This window comes from Xenopus laevis, chromosome 2L (genome assembly GCF_017654675.1).
Source record: "Xenopus laevis strain J_2021 chromosome 2L, Xenopus_laevis_v10.1, whole genome shotgun sequence".
In the NCBI taxonomy this organism is placed as follows: Eukaryota; Metazoa; Chordata; class Amphibia; order Anura; family Pipidae; genus Xenopus; species Xenopus laevis.
In genome coordinates, this window is record NC_054373.1 from 148,214,049 (window position 1) to 148,230,049 (window position 16,001).

The following is a 16,001-nucleotide window of genomic DNA, read 5'->3' on the forward strand; positions in this document are numbered from 1 at the left end:
CAACCTGCTCCATGTATTTGTACACAGGCCAAGCACTGCCTATTAGTGCAGACACCAGGAGCTACTGTGAGCCATTTGGCCCAGTGCTCATTCAGTAATCTTTTGCACCCATGGGTCTTGCTATGTGCTTCAACTTTCAGTGCTGGTGGTTACAAGGCAGCCCTCTACTTGGACAGAGCTTGCACTTGTTCAGGAAGGGGGTCGTCTGTCTGTTAATCTGTCCCTGGATATAATGATGTAATTGAACCGCACATTACAAAATGAGATATCATTTTATCAAATATACCCAACCATGTAACACTCTCCCCACTTCTTCAAAAACAGCACCCAACAAGAGCCAAGTTGTAGCTCAATGAATGCTGAAGGCCATGGTCTGGAGATCCATACTTAATGCATTCTGTGTTTATTACAACTGCATGACAAGCATTTCTGTGCACGTCCAGGGTTGCAGAAATTTCAGGGTTTCTAGCTTCAGTATACACACTTGCTCATTACACATCAAAGAAGGCTGGGCTGGCATATTGAAGTGCAAGGAGCTTGTTTTGGCGCTAGTAGGGCTGCCATCAGGTGGGTAATAGGGGTATTGCCATAAGGAGCCCCTTTACAGAGGGAACAGCAAAAAAGGAGAAGTGTGATTCATGGGTCCTAAAGGGGACAGGGGTTTGTGGGGAGGGAGCAGTGTTTGGTTGAATCATGGGGGGGGGCTTGAAAACTTAATATTAAGGGACCCCATGATTCCTGATGGTGGCCCTGGGTTCAAGTACCTTTTATAAGTGGTGTCAATACATGCATGAAGTTCAACATGCTGCACTTGCACCCTGGTGCCCTGAAGCACCTATTAAAACTTCATAAAACACATTTTAGAATCCACTAGAAACCAAAGCATAAAGGAAGAGAGGGAGACTTTCAGATTGGTGATTTTTACATATTGTCTGTTTTTTACATATATAATCTCTCTCTCTCTCTCTCTCTCTCTCTCTCTCTCTCTCTCTATATATAAAGACGTTTAAGCATACATAGTGCTATGAGATTGCCCTTCATCTGGCATCACACTTTGGTTATGCTGGAATACTTTTTATAGGGGATGTAAGAAAGGAGAGGCTGTTGCTTTAACATGACAAAAACCAATTAAGTTAGCCATAGCCTATAGCATAATAGGAATCTTTTCAAAACAAGGCATTCATTACAAGCCATTAATGCTGCAGCTGGTTCATCTCTTGTAACCAATGATTCATTGCCGTCTAATGCCTGGAGACGTTCTCTTTATTGTACATGCCATGCGCATCTATCATTTTCCAATGAAGAAAATAGGCTTTGTTGGCAGGTGAGAGGCACTTGGCCCAGTTCACATCCCATACCCTGTCTATTGTGACATTCCCTCTCTTTCATATTTAATGCAGCTTTATCTCTCCGCCTTTGGAGCTTTGTAACGTGCTTGCAGAATTACTAACACAGCTGATGTGAGACACTTCCTTGTATCTGGCATATTTCATTGCCACCACACTCCTTAATGTTTCCCTTTCTACTACTAGGCATTGGCAGTTGCCCACCATTATCTCTGCTTCGTTTGGGATGAGAAAATAAGACCACCAGAGAGGCAAAGGTAAGCCTTCACCTGGTCCAAGCAGCCAATCAGCTTTTACTGGTCTATAAATTTGGAATACAGAAAGTAATTATATGCTTGGTTGCTATGGGTTACTAGACAGGTTACAGATTTTATGTGCTAAAGTTTTATGCTCTTATATCCTTAGCAGCTGGAAAACTCGTTTTACGCCTTGCTGAAAAGAGTGAGATTTGTGGGTTAATGGCTGAAGTGGCACCCATTTTTACATGTGTTTTTGACATACTCAGCTTTAACATTTGCTTTATACATCTTCTGCTTATGATCTTCAGGCAAAGGCAATATGACACTGTACATTCCTTAAAGAATGGGTACAGGGTCTAAAAGGGGAAACAAAGGTTTAGGTTTCTGGCTTTGGAGAACTCGTGTGTGTTGTACGTGACAACTGCTAGAATACTTGCTGGGTGAGCGGTCCTATTCCAAACTGCCATGTGTTCTCTGCTAAGATTGTTACAGGCCTGTAGAATCCAGGAGTGAAAAAAAACACAATAGTGCACAATACCTCCAGTATGAATGAAATAACCTATTATTCCAAACAGCCATTATGTCCCTACCCAGATTTATCAAGTATGCCCACAATGCCACCAAAGTACCCCAGATATGGCCAATCATATGCCTAACAATGTGCACAATCCCTCAATGCAGCAGAAACCCTACATAGACTCAAAAATGAAAGAAGGCCCATGACTGAACTAATACTGAGTATTACTTATTGTCTATGCCACGACTAGTTTTGCACCTTTTGATATTTCTGGTGGTATGAAAATTTGAACCCCCCTTGTAGCTTTTTTGCACTAGATTTTTGCTTTTATTCACTAGCGTTATACTGTATTGGTCTGCCTTAGAAGGCAGGTGCCCAGTTTGCCCACCTCAGTTTCAGCAATCAGTAGCAATCATGGTACTGCTTGTCCATATGCTTTTCTCTGAAGCTGAAAGAACAGAGAACATTAGTATTACAGAATAATGGTGAGCAATAGATGACAAAATGTGAGGTCCTTTGATGTATATGGATTCTTCCAAGGCCTATTTGTATTGTAGATTGTGGTCTGGGCTTCTATGCCAACCCCAGGCAACTACAGCCTTTTAATAATAAAGATCTGTGCCTCCAAATATGCCCCAGTAGCTCCCCATCTTCTTTTCTGCTGATTCACTGCCCATGCTCTGTGCTGCTGTCACTTACTGAGCTTGGGGACTGACTCACAATATACTGAATATATATATATATATATATATATATATATATATATATATATATATATATATATATATATATATATATATATATATATATATATAGCGCACAATATAAGGCTGATTAGTAAATCGTTCCAGTTATGTGTACATGGCAGCTCAAAAACCAGCCCAATTAGCATAAAAATGTAATAATAAGCCCTGCAGCATTATCTTATATAAACCAGATACCTGTAAATCCGATTAACCTAAATTTCTGATTGTTAATTTATGAGGATCCCTAAGCCTAGCTTCTCAACAGATACTCCTAATAAAATCCAAGATGGGAAACTCCCGTGACAAGGCTTGGATTATTACTACTATAGAGATGATGAACCTTTAGGCTGGTTCAATAAGTTCAGTACATAAAATATTGCTATTCTAGCCATACTTATGCTTAGGGTTTATTTATTCTTTAAAAACATATAGTTGGCTTATACAGTACCTTGGCCTAGGGTCTGGATTATCATTTTAGGAGACCCTCTGCCTCTGCTTAAAGGGATACTGTCATGGGAAAACATGTTTTTTTCAAAACGCATCAGTTAATAGTGCTGCTCCAGCAGAATTCTGCACTGAAATCCATTTTTTCAAAAGAGCAAACAGATTTTCTTATGTTCTGGATTATCATTTTAGGAGACCCTCTGCCTCTGCACTGGGGCAGCTGCTAAACTGACAATATGTCTAGCCCCATGTCAGAGTTCAAAACTGAATATAAAAAATCTGTTTGCTCTTTTGAAAAAATGGATTTCAGTGCAGAGAAAATCATGTTTTCCCATGACAGTATCCCTTTAAGGAAATAATTTCCCCACTATATCGCAGGTACCAGACTTCTGATTTTCTGTTTGTATTCCCTTTAATTCCCAACAGCCATAACAGTGTGACATAACAGCTTAAAGATCTCAACCAAATATTCCTTACTTTGCATCCTTCAGAAAGTTACCATGGGAACTGAAACCCTGAATTCTGTTTTTGCTAAAGTGTGATTAGTATTTAACTGTAATACTGCTGCTTTGTTCTGGCTGTGTGCTCTCTTGTGCCAGTTAGGTGCTGTGTGCTGAAGAATCGACTGGTGATCAACAGTTAATACATATGAATGGTGAGTACATAACATGTTGGTCAGATCCTCATGGGGGAATACTTCTGTACGTTATTAACAACCATAAGTCCATAGAGCGGTTTCAATTGCTGAACAGCCGGTGCCTACTCTCAATGATGACTGATACAGCAAATTAGATATAAAGGTGCACAATAGGCTTGTGAGGAGCCAAGGATCCTTTCTGGGCAAGAGGAGAAGAGAACTCTAAGCAGAGGGGTAAGGTATATATTATATTTGTGAGATCAGTGGTGCTTTCTGTCCCTTTTATCTGTAGGCTCACTCTGCTGCCACTGCTTCTTGTATAATACATATTGTTGTGCATTTTTGTGTGAGCTTTTAGCAAGTGGTTAGCTGGTTAAAACTAGAGATGTCGCGAACTGTTCGCCGGCGAACTTGTTCGCGCGAACATCGGGTGTTCGCGCTCGCCGGAAGTTCGCGAACGTCGCGCGACGTTCGCCATTTTGGGTTCGCCATTGTTGGCGCTTTTTTTTGCCCTCTCACCCCAGACCAGCAGGTACATGGCAGCCAATCAGGAAGCTCTCCCCTGGACCACTCCCCTTCCCTATAAAAACCGAAGCCCTGCAGCGTTTTTTCACTCTGCCTGTGTGTGCTGAAGAGATAGTGTAGGGAGAGAGCTGCTGCCTGTTAGTGATTTCAGGGACAGTTGAAAGTTTGCTGGCTAGTAATCGTTTTGATACTGCTCTGTTATTGGAGGGACAGAAGTCTGCAGGGGTTTGAGGGACATTTAAGCTTAGGTAGCTTTGCTGGCTAGTAATCTACCTTCTACTGCAGTGCTCTGTATGTAGCTGCAGTGGGCAGCTGTCCTGCTTCTGATCTCATCTGCTGACTGCTGCAATAACAGTAGTCCTTGTAAGGACTGCTTTTATTTATTTTTTTGTTGTTTTTACTACTACTACTACTACTACTACTATAAGAGCCCAGTGCTATTAGTCTAGCAGTGTTGGGGAGTGGGACTGGTGTGCTAATCTGCTGCTCCTAGTAGTTCAGCAGCACCAACTTTAATTTTTTTTTTTTAATATTCATTTTTTTTTTATTTTACTTTTTTTTATTTTACTACCGCTGTAGTAGTGTATAAGTTGACCTTTTAGGCATTATTTGCCCTGTAGGCATTATTTGCACACTGTTTTCTTCAACCCGCCATCGAGCTGTGTGACCTTGTTCACATTCTGTCTAAATATCCATAATATTACCGTCTCCAGAAAAAACACCGGAGTCACTTTTTTCAAGCAGCCATAATATATTTTACGTAATCCGTATCCACCGCTGTAGTAGTGTATACGTTGGCCTTGTAGGCATTATTTGCACACTGTTTTCTTCAACCCGCCATCGAGCTGTGTGACCTTGTTCACATTCTGTCTAAATATCCATAATATTACCGTCTCCAGAAAAAACACCGGAGTCAACTTTTTTCAAGCAGCCCATAATATATTTTACGTAATCCGTATCCACCGCTGTAGTAGTGTATACGTTGGCCTTGTAGGCATTATTTGCACACTGTTTTCTTCAACCCGCCATCGAGCTGTGTGACCTTGTTCACATTCTGTCTAAATATCCATAATATTACCGTCTCCAGAAAAAACCGGAGTCACTTTTTTCAAGCAGCATTCATATATTTTACGTAATCCGTATCCACCGCTGTAGTAGTGTATACGTTGGCCTTGTAGGCATTATTTGCACACTGTTTTCTTCAACCCGCCATCGAGCTGTGTGACCTTGTTCACATTCTGTCTAAATATCCATAATATTACCGTCTCCAGAAAAAACACCGGAGTCACTTTTTTCAAGCAGCATTCATATATTTTACGTAATCCGTATCCACCGCTGTAGTAGTGTATACGTTGGCCTTGTAGGCATTATTTGCACACTGTTTTCTTCAACCCGCCATCGAGCTGTGTGACCTTGTTCACATTCTGTCTAAATATCCATAATATTACCGTCTCCAGAAAAAACACCGGAGTCACTTTTTTCAAGCAGCATTCATATATTTTACGTAATCCGTATCCACCGCTGTAGTAGTGTATACGTTGGCCTTGTAGGCATTATTTGCACACTGTTTTCTTCAACCCGCCATCGAGCTGTGTGACCTTGTTCACATTCTGTCTAAATATCCATAATATTACCGTCTCCAGAAAAAACACCGGAGTCACTTTTTTCAAGCAGCATTCATATATTTTACGTAATCCGTATCCACCGCTGTAGTAGTGTATACGTTGACCTTGTAGGCATTATTTGCACACTGTTTTCTTCAACCCGCCATCGAGCTGTGTGAGCTTGTTCACATTTTGTCTAAATATTGATAATATTATCGTCTCTAGAAAAACCACTTGAGTTACTTTTTTTTCAAGCAGCATTCATATATTTTACGTAATCCGTATCCACCGCTGTAGTAGTGTATACGTTGGCCTTGTAGGCATTATTTGCACACTGTTTTCTTCAACCCGCCATCGAGCTGTGTGAGCTTGTTCACATTTTGTCTAAATATTGATAATATTATCGTCTCTAGAAAAACCACTTGAGTTACTTTTTTTCAAGCAGCATTCATATATTTTACGTAATCCGTATCCACCGCTGTAGTAGTGTATACGTTGACCTTGTAGGCATTATTTGCACACTGTTTTCTTCAACCCGCCATCGAGCTGTGTGAGCTTGTTCACATTTTGTCTAAATATTGATAATATTATCGTCTCTAGAAAAACCACTTGAGTTACTTTTTTTCAAGCAGCATTCATATATTTTACGTAATCCGTATCCACCGCTGTAGTAGTGTATACGTTGACCTTGTAGGCATTATTTGCACACTGTTTTCTTCAACCCGCCATCGAGCTGTGTGAGCTTGTTCACATTTTGTCTAAATATTGATAATATTATCGTCTCTAGAAAAACCACTTGAGTTACTTTTTTTCAAGCAGCATTCATATATTTTACGTAATCCGTATCCACGCTGTAGTAGTGTATACGTTGACCTTGTAGGCATTATTTGCACACTGTTTTCTTCAACCCGCCATCGAGCTGTGTGAGCTTGTTCACATTTTGTCTAAATATTGATAATATTATCGTCTCTAGAAAAACCACTTGAGTTACTTTTTTTCAAGCAGCATTCATATATTTTACGTAATCCGTATCCACCGCTGTAGTAGTGTATACGTTGACCTTGTAGGCATTATTTGCACAGTGTTTTCTTCAACCCGCCATCTAGCTGTGTGTATTATCGTTTCCAGAAAAACCAACTGAGTTTTTGTTGTTGTTGTTGTTTTTTTAAAAATAATGCCAGGCAAAGGCAGGCCGCCACGCAGAGGCCGTGCTAGGGGCCGTGCTGCTATGCAATCCTGTGGCCCTAGCAAATTGCCCAGTTTTAAAAAGCCAATGACCCTGAACTCCCAAAATGCTGAAGAGGTAGTTGACTGGCTTACACAGCACACCCCATCCTCTACCGTTTCTAACTTTACCACAACATCCTCCTCATCCTCCACTGCTATGGCCACCCCACGTAACACTTCCTCCACCACCGGTGCCCCTTCTTCACTGGGGTCAGAGGAGTTATTTTCCAATGAGTTTCTTGAACTGAGTAATGCGCAACCATTATTGCCAGAAGAAGATGAAGGAGATGAGGACCTTACACCAGATTTAATTCTGGCAGAGAACACGATAGAGATGGACATAATGAGTGATGAGGAGGAGGTCCCCGCTGCTGCTTCCTTCTGTGATGTGTCAGAAGAAATTGATGCATCTGAGGAGAATGATGATGAGGAGATTGATGTTTTGTGGGTGCCTAGTAGAAGAGAGCAAGAGGAGGGTAGTTCAGATGGAGAGACGGAGAGTCAGAGAGGCAGTAGGAGAATAAGACTTAGAAGAAGCAGGGAGGACAGCCCGCAGGGATCAGTAGGGCAACAACATGTATCGGCACCTGTGTTCAGCCGGCCAACGCACCCGCCATTGCCGCCAATACCGCCAACTCCGCCAACTTCTACTGTTACCGCCAGATCGCACACTTCCAAAAAGTCAGCAGTGTGGGATTTTTTTAATGTGTGTGCCTCTGACAAAAGCATTGTAATTTGCAATGAGTGCAGTCAGAAACTGAGCCTTGGTAAGCCCAACAGCCACATAGGTACAACTTCTATGCGAAGGCACATGAGCGGCAAGCACAAAGCACTTTGGGAGCAACACCTCAAAGGCAACAGGCAAACTAAAAGCCACACTCCTTCTGGTCCAGCATCTTACTGCTCTACCTCTGCTCTCCTTGACCCGTCTGAACCACCCTCCACTCCGCCTTCCACCTTGACCACCTGTTCCCATTCCCAGTCATCTGCCACCAGCCAAGTTTCTGTGAAGGCCATGTTTGAGCGTAAGAAGCCAATGTCTGACTGTCACCCCCTTGCCCGGCGTCTGACAGCTGGCTTGTCTGCACTCTTAGCCCGCCAGCTTTTACCATACCAGCTGGTGGACTCTGAGGCCTTCCGCAAATTTGTAGCAATTGGGACACCGCAGTGGAAGGTACCCAGCCGCAATTTTTTTTCTAAAAAGGGAATACCACACCTGTACCAACATGTGCAGAGCCAAGTTACCGCATCTCTGTCACTTAGTGTTGGGCCAAAGGTCCATATGACTACTGACGCATGGTCCTCCAAGCATGGTCAGGGCAGGTATGTCACCTACACTGCCCACTGGGTGAACTTGGTAATGGCTGGGAAGCAGGGAATGGGTAGCTCAACAACAACAGTGGAGTTGGTGTCACCGCCACGGATTGCACGCGGTTCTGCCACCACCTCTACTCCTCCATCGCTCTCTACCTCGTCTTCTTCTTCTTCTTACTCTGCTGCTGGGTCCTCCTTCTCCTCCTCCACACCTGTGCACCCCCAGCTCCCCCTAGGCTATTCGACGTGCCAGGTACGCCGTTGTCACGCTGTCTTGGGGATGACGTGCCTGGAAAGCAAAAAACCATACCGGATCTGTACTCCTGTCATCTCTGCAGTCACAGGCCGATCGGTGGCTGACCCCACACCAACTGCAGATCGGAAAAGTGGTGTGTGACAATGGAAGCAATCTGTTGGCAGCGTTGAGACTAGGCAATTTAACACATGTGCCCTGCATGGCACATGTGTTAAATTTAATAGTCCAACGTTTTGTCTCCAAGTACCCAGGATTCCAGGACGTTCTCACCCAGTCCAGAAAGGTGTCGGCCCATTTCAGGCGTTCCTACACAGCCATGGCACGCCTTGCTGACATTCAGCAGCGCTACAACATGCCAGTCAGGCATTTGATTTCTGACAGCCAGACTCGCTGGAATTCAACGCTCCTTATGTTGGAACGTCTGCTGCAACAACAAAGGGCCGTCAACGAGTACCTTTTTGAACTGGGTGGTAGGACTGGATCTGCACAGCTGGGGATTTTTTCCCCCGTTACTGGGTGCTTATGCGCGATGCCTGCAGGCTCATGCGACCTTTTGAAGAGGTGACAAATATGGTCAGTCGCACCGAAGGCACCATCAGCGACCTAATACCCTTCGCTTTATTCCTGGAGCGTGCCGTGCGACGAGTGACAGATGAGGCTGTAGACCAGCGTGACGAGGAGCTGGAAGCGCACGATTTCTGGTCGGAATCACCAGAACGAACCCAGGCACCTGCTGCAACGCAGGGAGAGGTGCCAGAAGTGGAGTCAGAGGAGGAAGGTGGCTTTGTGGAGGAGGAGGAGGAGGACCAACAGGAGCAGGCTTCCCAGGGGGCTAGTGGTGACCTTTTGGGGACCCCTGGTCTTGTACGTGGCTGGGGGAGGAGACCGTGGATGATGCAGTCCTTGATAATGAGGAAGCGGAGATGGATAGCTCTGCATCCAACCTTGTGAGAATGGGGTCTTTCATGCTGTCATGCCTGTTGAAGGACCCCCGTATCAAGAGGCTTAAGGAGAAGGACCTGTACTGGGTCGCAACGCTACTAGACCCTCGGTACAAGCATAAAGTGTCAGAAATGTTACCAACATACCACAAGTCCGAAAAGATGCGGCATTTACAAACCAGCCTGCAAAACATGTTGTACAATGCTTTTAAGGGTGATGTCACTTCAGGAACTCATCAACATTCCAGGGGCAGAGGTGCCAGTAATCCTGCCACGAGCACACCTGCAAGGACAAAGCCCTTTGGCCAGTCTGTAACGTCAGACATGCAAATGTTTTTCTGTCCAAGGCAGCGCCACAACCCTTCTGGATCCACCCTCAAAGAACGCCTCGACCGGCAGGTAGCGGACTACCTGGCATTAACTGCAGATATCGACACTCTGAGGAGCGATGAACCCCTGGACTACTGGGTGCGCAGGCTTGATCTGTGGCCAGAGCTGTCACAATTTGCCATGAACCTCTTGTCTTGCCCAGCCTCAAGTGTGCTCTCAGAAAGGACCTTCAGTGCAGCAGGAGGGATTGTAACTGAGAAGAGAACTCGCCTAGGTCACAAAAGTGTCGATTACCTGACCTTTATTAAAATGAATGAGGGGTGGATCTCGGAGGGTTACTGCACGCCGGAAGACTTGTTCTGACTTCTATGCAGCTGTCCTTCTCTTCAAGCCTCATGACTCCACACACAGCTGTCCTTTAGCGTCCTCCTCCTCCCTCCGCCACCGTTACAACTAGGGTGCAAACCCTACTGGTTTAATTTTTTCTGGCCTCTGTGCTTCAGTGGCTGCAACCAAAAAAACTGGGCAAACAATGTCTACAAGGTCAACGTATGGCAAAAAATGACTATTTTCAGCATTTATATGGCATATTTTTTCTGGCAACTGTGCTTCAGTGGCTGCAACCAAAAAATGCATATTTTCTGCATTTATATGGCATAATTTTTCTGGCCTCTGTGCTTCAGTGGCTGCGTCCAAAAAAATGCATATTTTCTGCATTTATATGGCATAATTTTTCTGGCCTCTGTGCTTCAGTGGCTGCAACCAAAAAAATGCATATTTTCTGCATTTATATGGCATAATTTTTCTGGCCTCTGTGCTTCAGTGGCTGCAACCAAAAAAAATTATATTTTCAGCATTTATATGGCATAATTTTTCTGTCAACTGTGCTTCAGTGGCTGCAACCAAAAAAATTTATATTTTCAGCATTTATATGGCATAATTTTTCTGGCCTCTGTGCTTCAGTGGCTGCAACCAAAAAAATTTATATTTTCAGCATTTATATGGCATAATTTTTCTGGCAACTGTGCTTCAGTGGCTGCGACCAAAAAAATGACTATTTTCAGCATTTATATGGCATATTTTTTCTGGCCTCTGTGCTTCAGTGGCTGCGGCCAAAAAAACTGGGCAAACAATGCCTACAAGGTCAACGACGTTGACCTTGTAGGCATTGTTTGCCCAGTTTTTTTGGCCGCAGCCACTGAAGCACAGAGGCCAGAAAAAATATGCCATATAAATGCTGAAAATAGTCATTTTTTGCCATACGTTGACTCAACGTATATGGCAAAAAATGACTATTTTCAGCATTTATATGGCATATTTTTTCTGGCAACTGTGCTTCAGTGGCTGCGACCAAAAAATGCATATTTTCTGCATTTATATGGCATAATTTTTCTGGCCTCTGTGCTTCAGTGGCTGCAACCAAAAAAATTTATATTTTCAGCATTTATATGGCATAATTTTTCTGTCAACTGTGCTTCAGTGGCTGCGACCAAAAAAATGCATATTTTCTGCATTTATATGGCATAATTTTTCTGGCCTCTGTGCTTCAGTGGCTGCAACCAAAAAAATTTATATTTTCAGCATTTATATGGCATAATTTTTCTGGCAACTGTGCTTCAGTGGCTGCGTCCAAAAAAACTGGGCAAACAATGTCTACAAGGTCAACGTATGGCGAAAAATGACTATTTTCAGCATTTATATGGCATATTTTTTCTGGCAACTGTGCTTCAGTGGCTGCGTCCAAAAAAACTGGGCAAACAATGCCTACAAGGTCAACGTATGGCAGTTGTTTAAAGAGAACAGTAGATTACTAGCCAGCAAAGCTACCTAAGCTAAAATGTCCCTCAAATCCCTGCAGACTTCTATCTCTCCAATACAGAGCAGTATCAAGCAGATTACTAGCCAGCAAGCTTACTATCATCTGTCCCTGAAATCACTAACAGCTCTCCCCCTACACTATCTCTTCCAAGCACACACAGGCAGATTTTTCAGATACATTTTTGCCCTTGATCCCCCTCTGGCATGCCACTGTCCAGGTCGTTGCACCCTTTAAACAACTTTAAAATCATTTTTCTGGCCAGAAATGTCTTTTCTAGATGTTAAAGTTCGCCTTCCCATTGAAGTCTATGGGGTTCGCGAACCGTTCGCGAACCGCTCGCATTTTTGCGCAAGTTCGCGAATATGTTCGCGAACTTTTTTTCCGACGTTCGCTACATCCCTAGTTAAAACCCTCTCTGAAAAGAAAACCAGGCTGGTAATGCAAACCTGTCGTTATAAGCAACATCCTGCTTGGGATTTAGAAACTTTATTCTGTTTCTTGACTTGGTTTTGCTGTGAGTCTTTCCTCTCCTAACTGATGCATTTGTGCATAAATCTACTGTATCTATAAATCCAGGTAGTACAGGGTAGGTATTGTGCTGTATATGCAATAATATCACCTGTCCTCTGGGTGTAAGAATGGGCAACAGTGCAGAACGCTTTCATTGTCTTGCAAGGCATTGAACATAAGAACAAATAAATGAAAAGCAGGAACGGCTTATTAGCCCAAAGTACTCCCAGGTCCTTCTCCTTCAAGGAACTGCCGACCAAGGCACCCTAGGCAGCCCAGCCAGCCACCTTGCTGGTGGAGCACATTGAGAAGCAAGGAAGAGCAAGGATCAGGGGCAATAGAGTCCGGGCTAGGAGTAGACAGAAGACTCTTCAAAGGTACATACTCGGTGCTCGCCACATTTCTGTTCCCTAGACACCCCTGTCTACCCCTAGTTCCGGCTGTGATTAATGGTATAGGTAATTTGTAGAAATTTAAATGCCAGGTTCACATTTATCAACATTGAATCTTATTTGACATTAATGAAGAAATTAAAAAAGTGGAACCTTGCAGCACCCAAATAGAACCCTAATCGAAACAGAAAGAACCTTTCCTCAGGCAGCAGTGAGCTGGCAGTTACAAGGGGCCGCAAAAAGCCCCCTTTTGTAACTTTAAGAGCCCAATTTCCGGTTTTCGCCCTGGAAATCTTCCTCTGCTAGTGAAGAAAATGCCAAAGCGCTCATTTCTCATTTTTTTCTCATTGAAAAAATGAGAAAAAGTGGTCTGGCTAAACATAAGTACTAGTAGGTTAATCCATCAGGCTCTGGGGCTTATTTACAGTAACTTTGTGTAATCATTTAAGTATCATATTTTGTGTCACCCAATGACTTGATGAAGCTGAGCCATCTGTGCCACTCGATCGTGGAACCTTAACTCCTCTATTGTATACAGAACAGAATAAGAATATTGCTTTTTAGAGTCCCTTAAAATTAAATTATTTAAATTTTTTAATCGAGCCAGCTACTCAAACAACATCTTTTTATTATGGATATACTTGAAAACCATTTTTTTTAATTTTTTGTCTTTGCCTGAGATGCAATCAGTCCCTCATTTCCTATGTTTGCCTTCTGACTGCTACTTTACAACACTTGCAGTTGCAGTATCTCAGTCTGTCCTCTTTATTTCTATCAACTTCCTTACTTCTGAGTTACGCCACATAGGGTGGTCCTTAATGCTTTTACATGTCCTTCTTAAGGGAATAAATAGGAAACAGTAATAAATTAATATCATATAATACATCCATTTCTTATATGTCCCCACTTTGTGCACTTGAGCAGATTTTAAGGTGCCAAACTTCCCTTTCCTTTAATTTATAGTGTTTGGGTGCCTGTTGTGTGTTTGCATTTTTGCAACAAATCTTATATCAGAGAACATTACAGCCCTTTTACTCAAGGGTTCTAGTACTTGGATATTTTCTGTATTTTCTAGATTGTTAGAGATCACTAGACCCACTAGATTCTGGTTGGGTCCTCACAACAATCTGTGACATAAAATTGTCATATAGCACATTTATAAACTTAATTTTCATTAACTGTCGCAGCAGTACTTTTGGGTAATTAATATTCCCTATTATTAAGACTTGCCTCAAACTAGCAGCCTATACTATTGAGGAGGAGCAGGAGCTGAGCCTCTTCCTCTTTGCTTATGGGAGGAGGTCTGTAACATAGCCCTACAATTAATAAATATGTTGCCTTACAATCTGTGCAAAGTTCAACACACTGGAGGCCCTAGGCCTAGATAATCTGTAAGTGAGAAGGCAATTTTAGGGCTCTTTTACTATTGCAATCACAAGTACAAATTGTGTAAATGAGTACAAATTGACAAAGGTACTTATGTGAATCTGGACCCAAAAGACCCAGATCCGAACACATGTCTGCTGTCTGCACAGGCCGACGCTGTCCTCCGATTCCCCCCCACCCCCGGCTGGGGCACAGGGGCCTGGAGGGTGGGGGTCCTTGTGTCAGTAGCCACGGGGGGGGCACAACTCCCTAGATTTACTCATAGTTTAGAGATGCCATTATGGTAGCACATATATTCCCCTCTGTCCCTCGAAGTAGTTGGTTTATAATTGGTTCATTTAACAAATTAATGATTGGTTCATTTAACAAATTCCTGTGGATTGTGGCTAAAGTGCCCCTGTTTCATGAGCAAATGATGCAGATGTCAAACATCTATGCTCTTATGGAATTGAACAGAGAACATTTTCAGCTCCAGTTAGGGCTTAACACAAATCCACAGGAGGCCATCAGGCCCAGACTAGCAATCTGTGGGATCTGGCAAATGCCAGAGGGGCTGCTGTAAGATGCCATAGAAAAACACTATTTAGTGGGCTGGCGGAGGGCTGTTTGGGCCTCTGTGTACTTGGAATGCCAGGGCCTATTTTGACTCCCAGTCCAGACATGGAGGCCATATACTATTTTATTCACCGCTCAGCTTCACAGATGAACAAATCTAGCAGTATTATATCTATTTGATGCTTAAAGGAACAGTAACATCAAAAAACTAAAGGATTTTAAGTAATACAAATATAATTCAGTGTTGCCCTGCACTGCTAAAACTGCTTTGTTTATATAAATACGCTGCTGTGTAGCAGTGGGGCAGCCATTCAAAGGAGAAAAGACTCACGTTACACAGCAGATAAGCTCTGTAGAACATAATGGTGTTATCTGTTATCCACTATTTAACCTGTGCCATATAGCCCTTTTTCAGTTTCCGCCATTGCTACACAGCGGTTTGTTTATATGAACTATAGTAGTGTTTCTAAAGCAAACACATCAGTTTCACCAGTGCAGGGCAGCAGTACATTATTTTCATTACTGTAGAACACTCATTTTTTGGTGTTATTGTTCCTTTAACACTCATGTTTACAACATGCAATAAACTTCTCCATGACATGTACATATCAGTCCATATAATCCCACCGTTAATGCATTGCATTGTTATTCTGAAAGTTTCAGACAATTCTTATCCACAAAATGTATTTTAGCTCAGTTTATTCCTTTGCCCTTACACTGCACACTGTAATAAATGTGCCAGTATTGCCACAGCTGTATCTAGCACACTGTGCCATAACCCCCTGAATTACTCACACTAAACAAGGCTTTATCTCCCAGGGAATACATCTGCATTAAGTGCAACTGCTCTCTAATCTCTTATTTGCAAGCAAACACTCTTTTCCATAGATAAACTTTTCCCAGAACTGTTAGGACAGAAACCTCTTATCTCCCTTGTCCTTCATTTAATTACCAGCAGATCCCTGTGTCAGTGCTAGTTACTATGTGAGTGTGTGTTTCTGCAATTTGTTTCCACTTTTGCCCATATAAAGTGATGTCTTTTAACAAAAGAGGCTGGGAGCAGTGCCCTGGGAACGTCCCACGGGGATGCAGTGGTATGTGAATTTGCAATTGTGGGTTTATCGGGACAGGGGCACAGTATGGCAGTGGCAGAGATTTCAGCAGCTCGCCTATAAGTAAACACATTGCAGCACAAGGGGGAGAAGTGATTCCT

At 42.9% G+C, this 16,001-nt stretch overlaps 1 protein-coding gene across 2 annotated transcripts in view; it reads left to right on the top strand.

Annotated features, from left to right (window-relative positions):
- Positions 1-3,863: 3,863 nt before the first annotated feature.
- arhgef25.L (Rho guanine nucleotide exchange factor 25 L homeolog) overlaps positions 3,864-16,001 on the top strand; it is a 201,417-nt gene continuing 189,279 nt past the window's right edge. The window contains exon 1 of one of the 2 annotated variants that reach the window (XM_041582545.1): positions 3,864-3,947. The gene's annotated coding sequence lies outside the window, so the exon portion shown is untranslated. Of the gene's footprint in view, positions 3,948-15,747; positions 15,883-16,001 lie in introns of those variants that run through there. The other variant, XM_041582544.1, reaches the window with a different exon arrangement.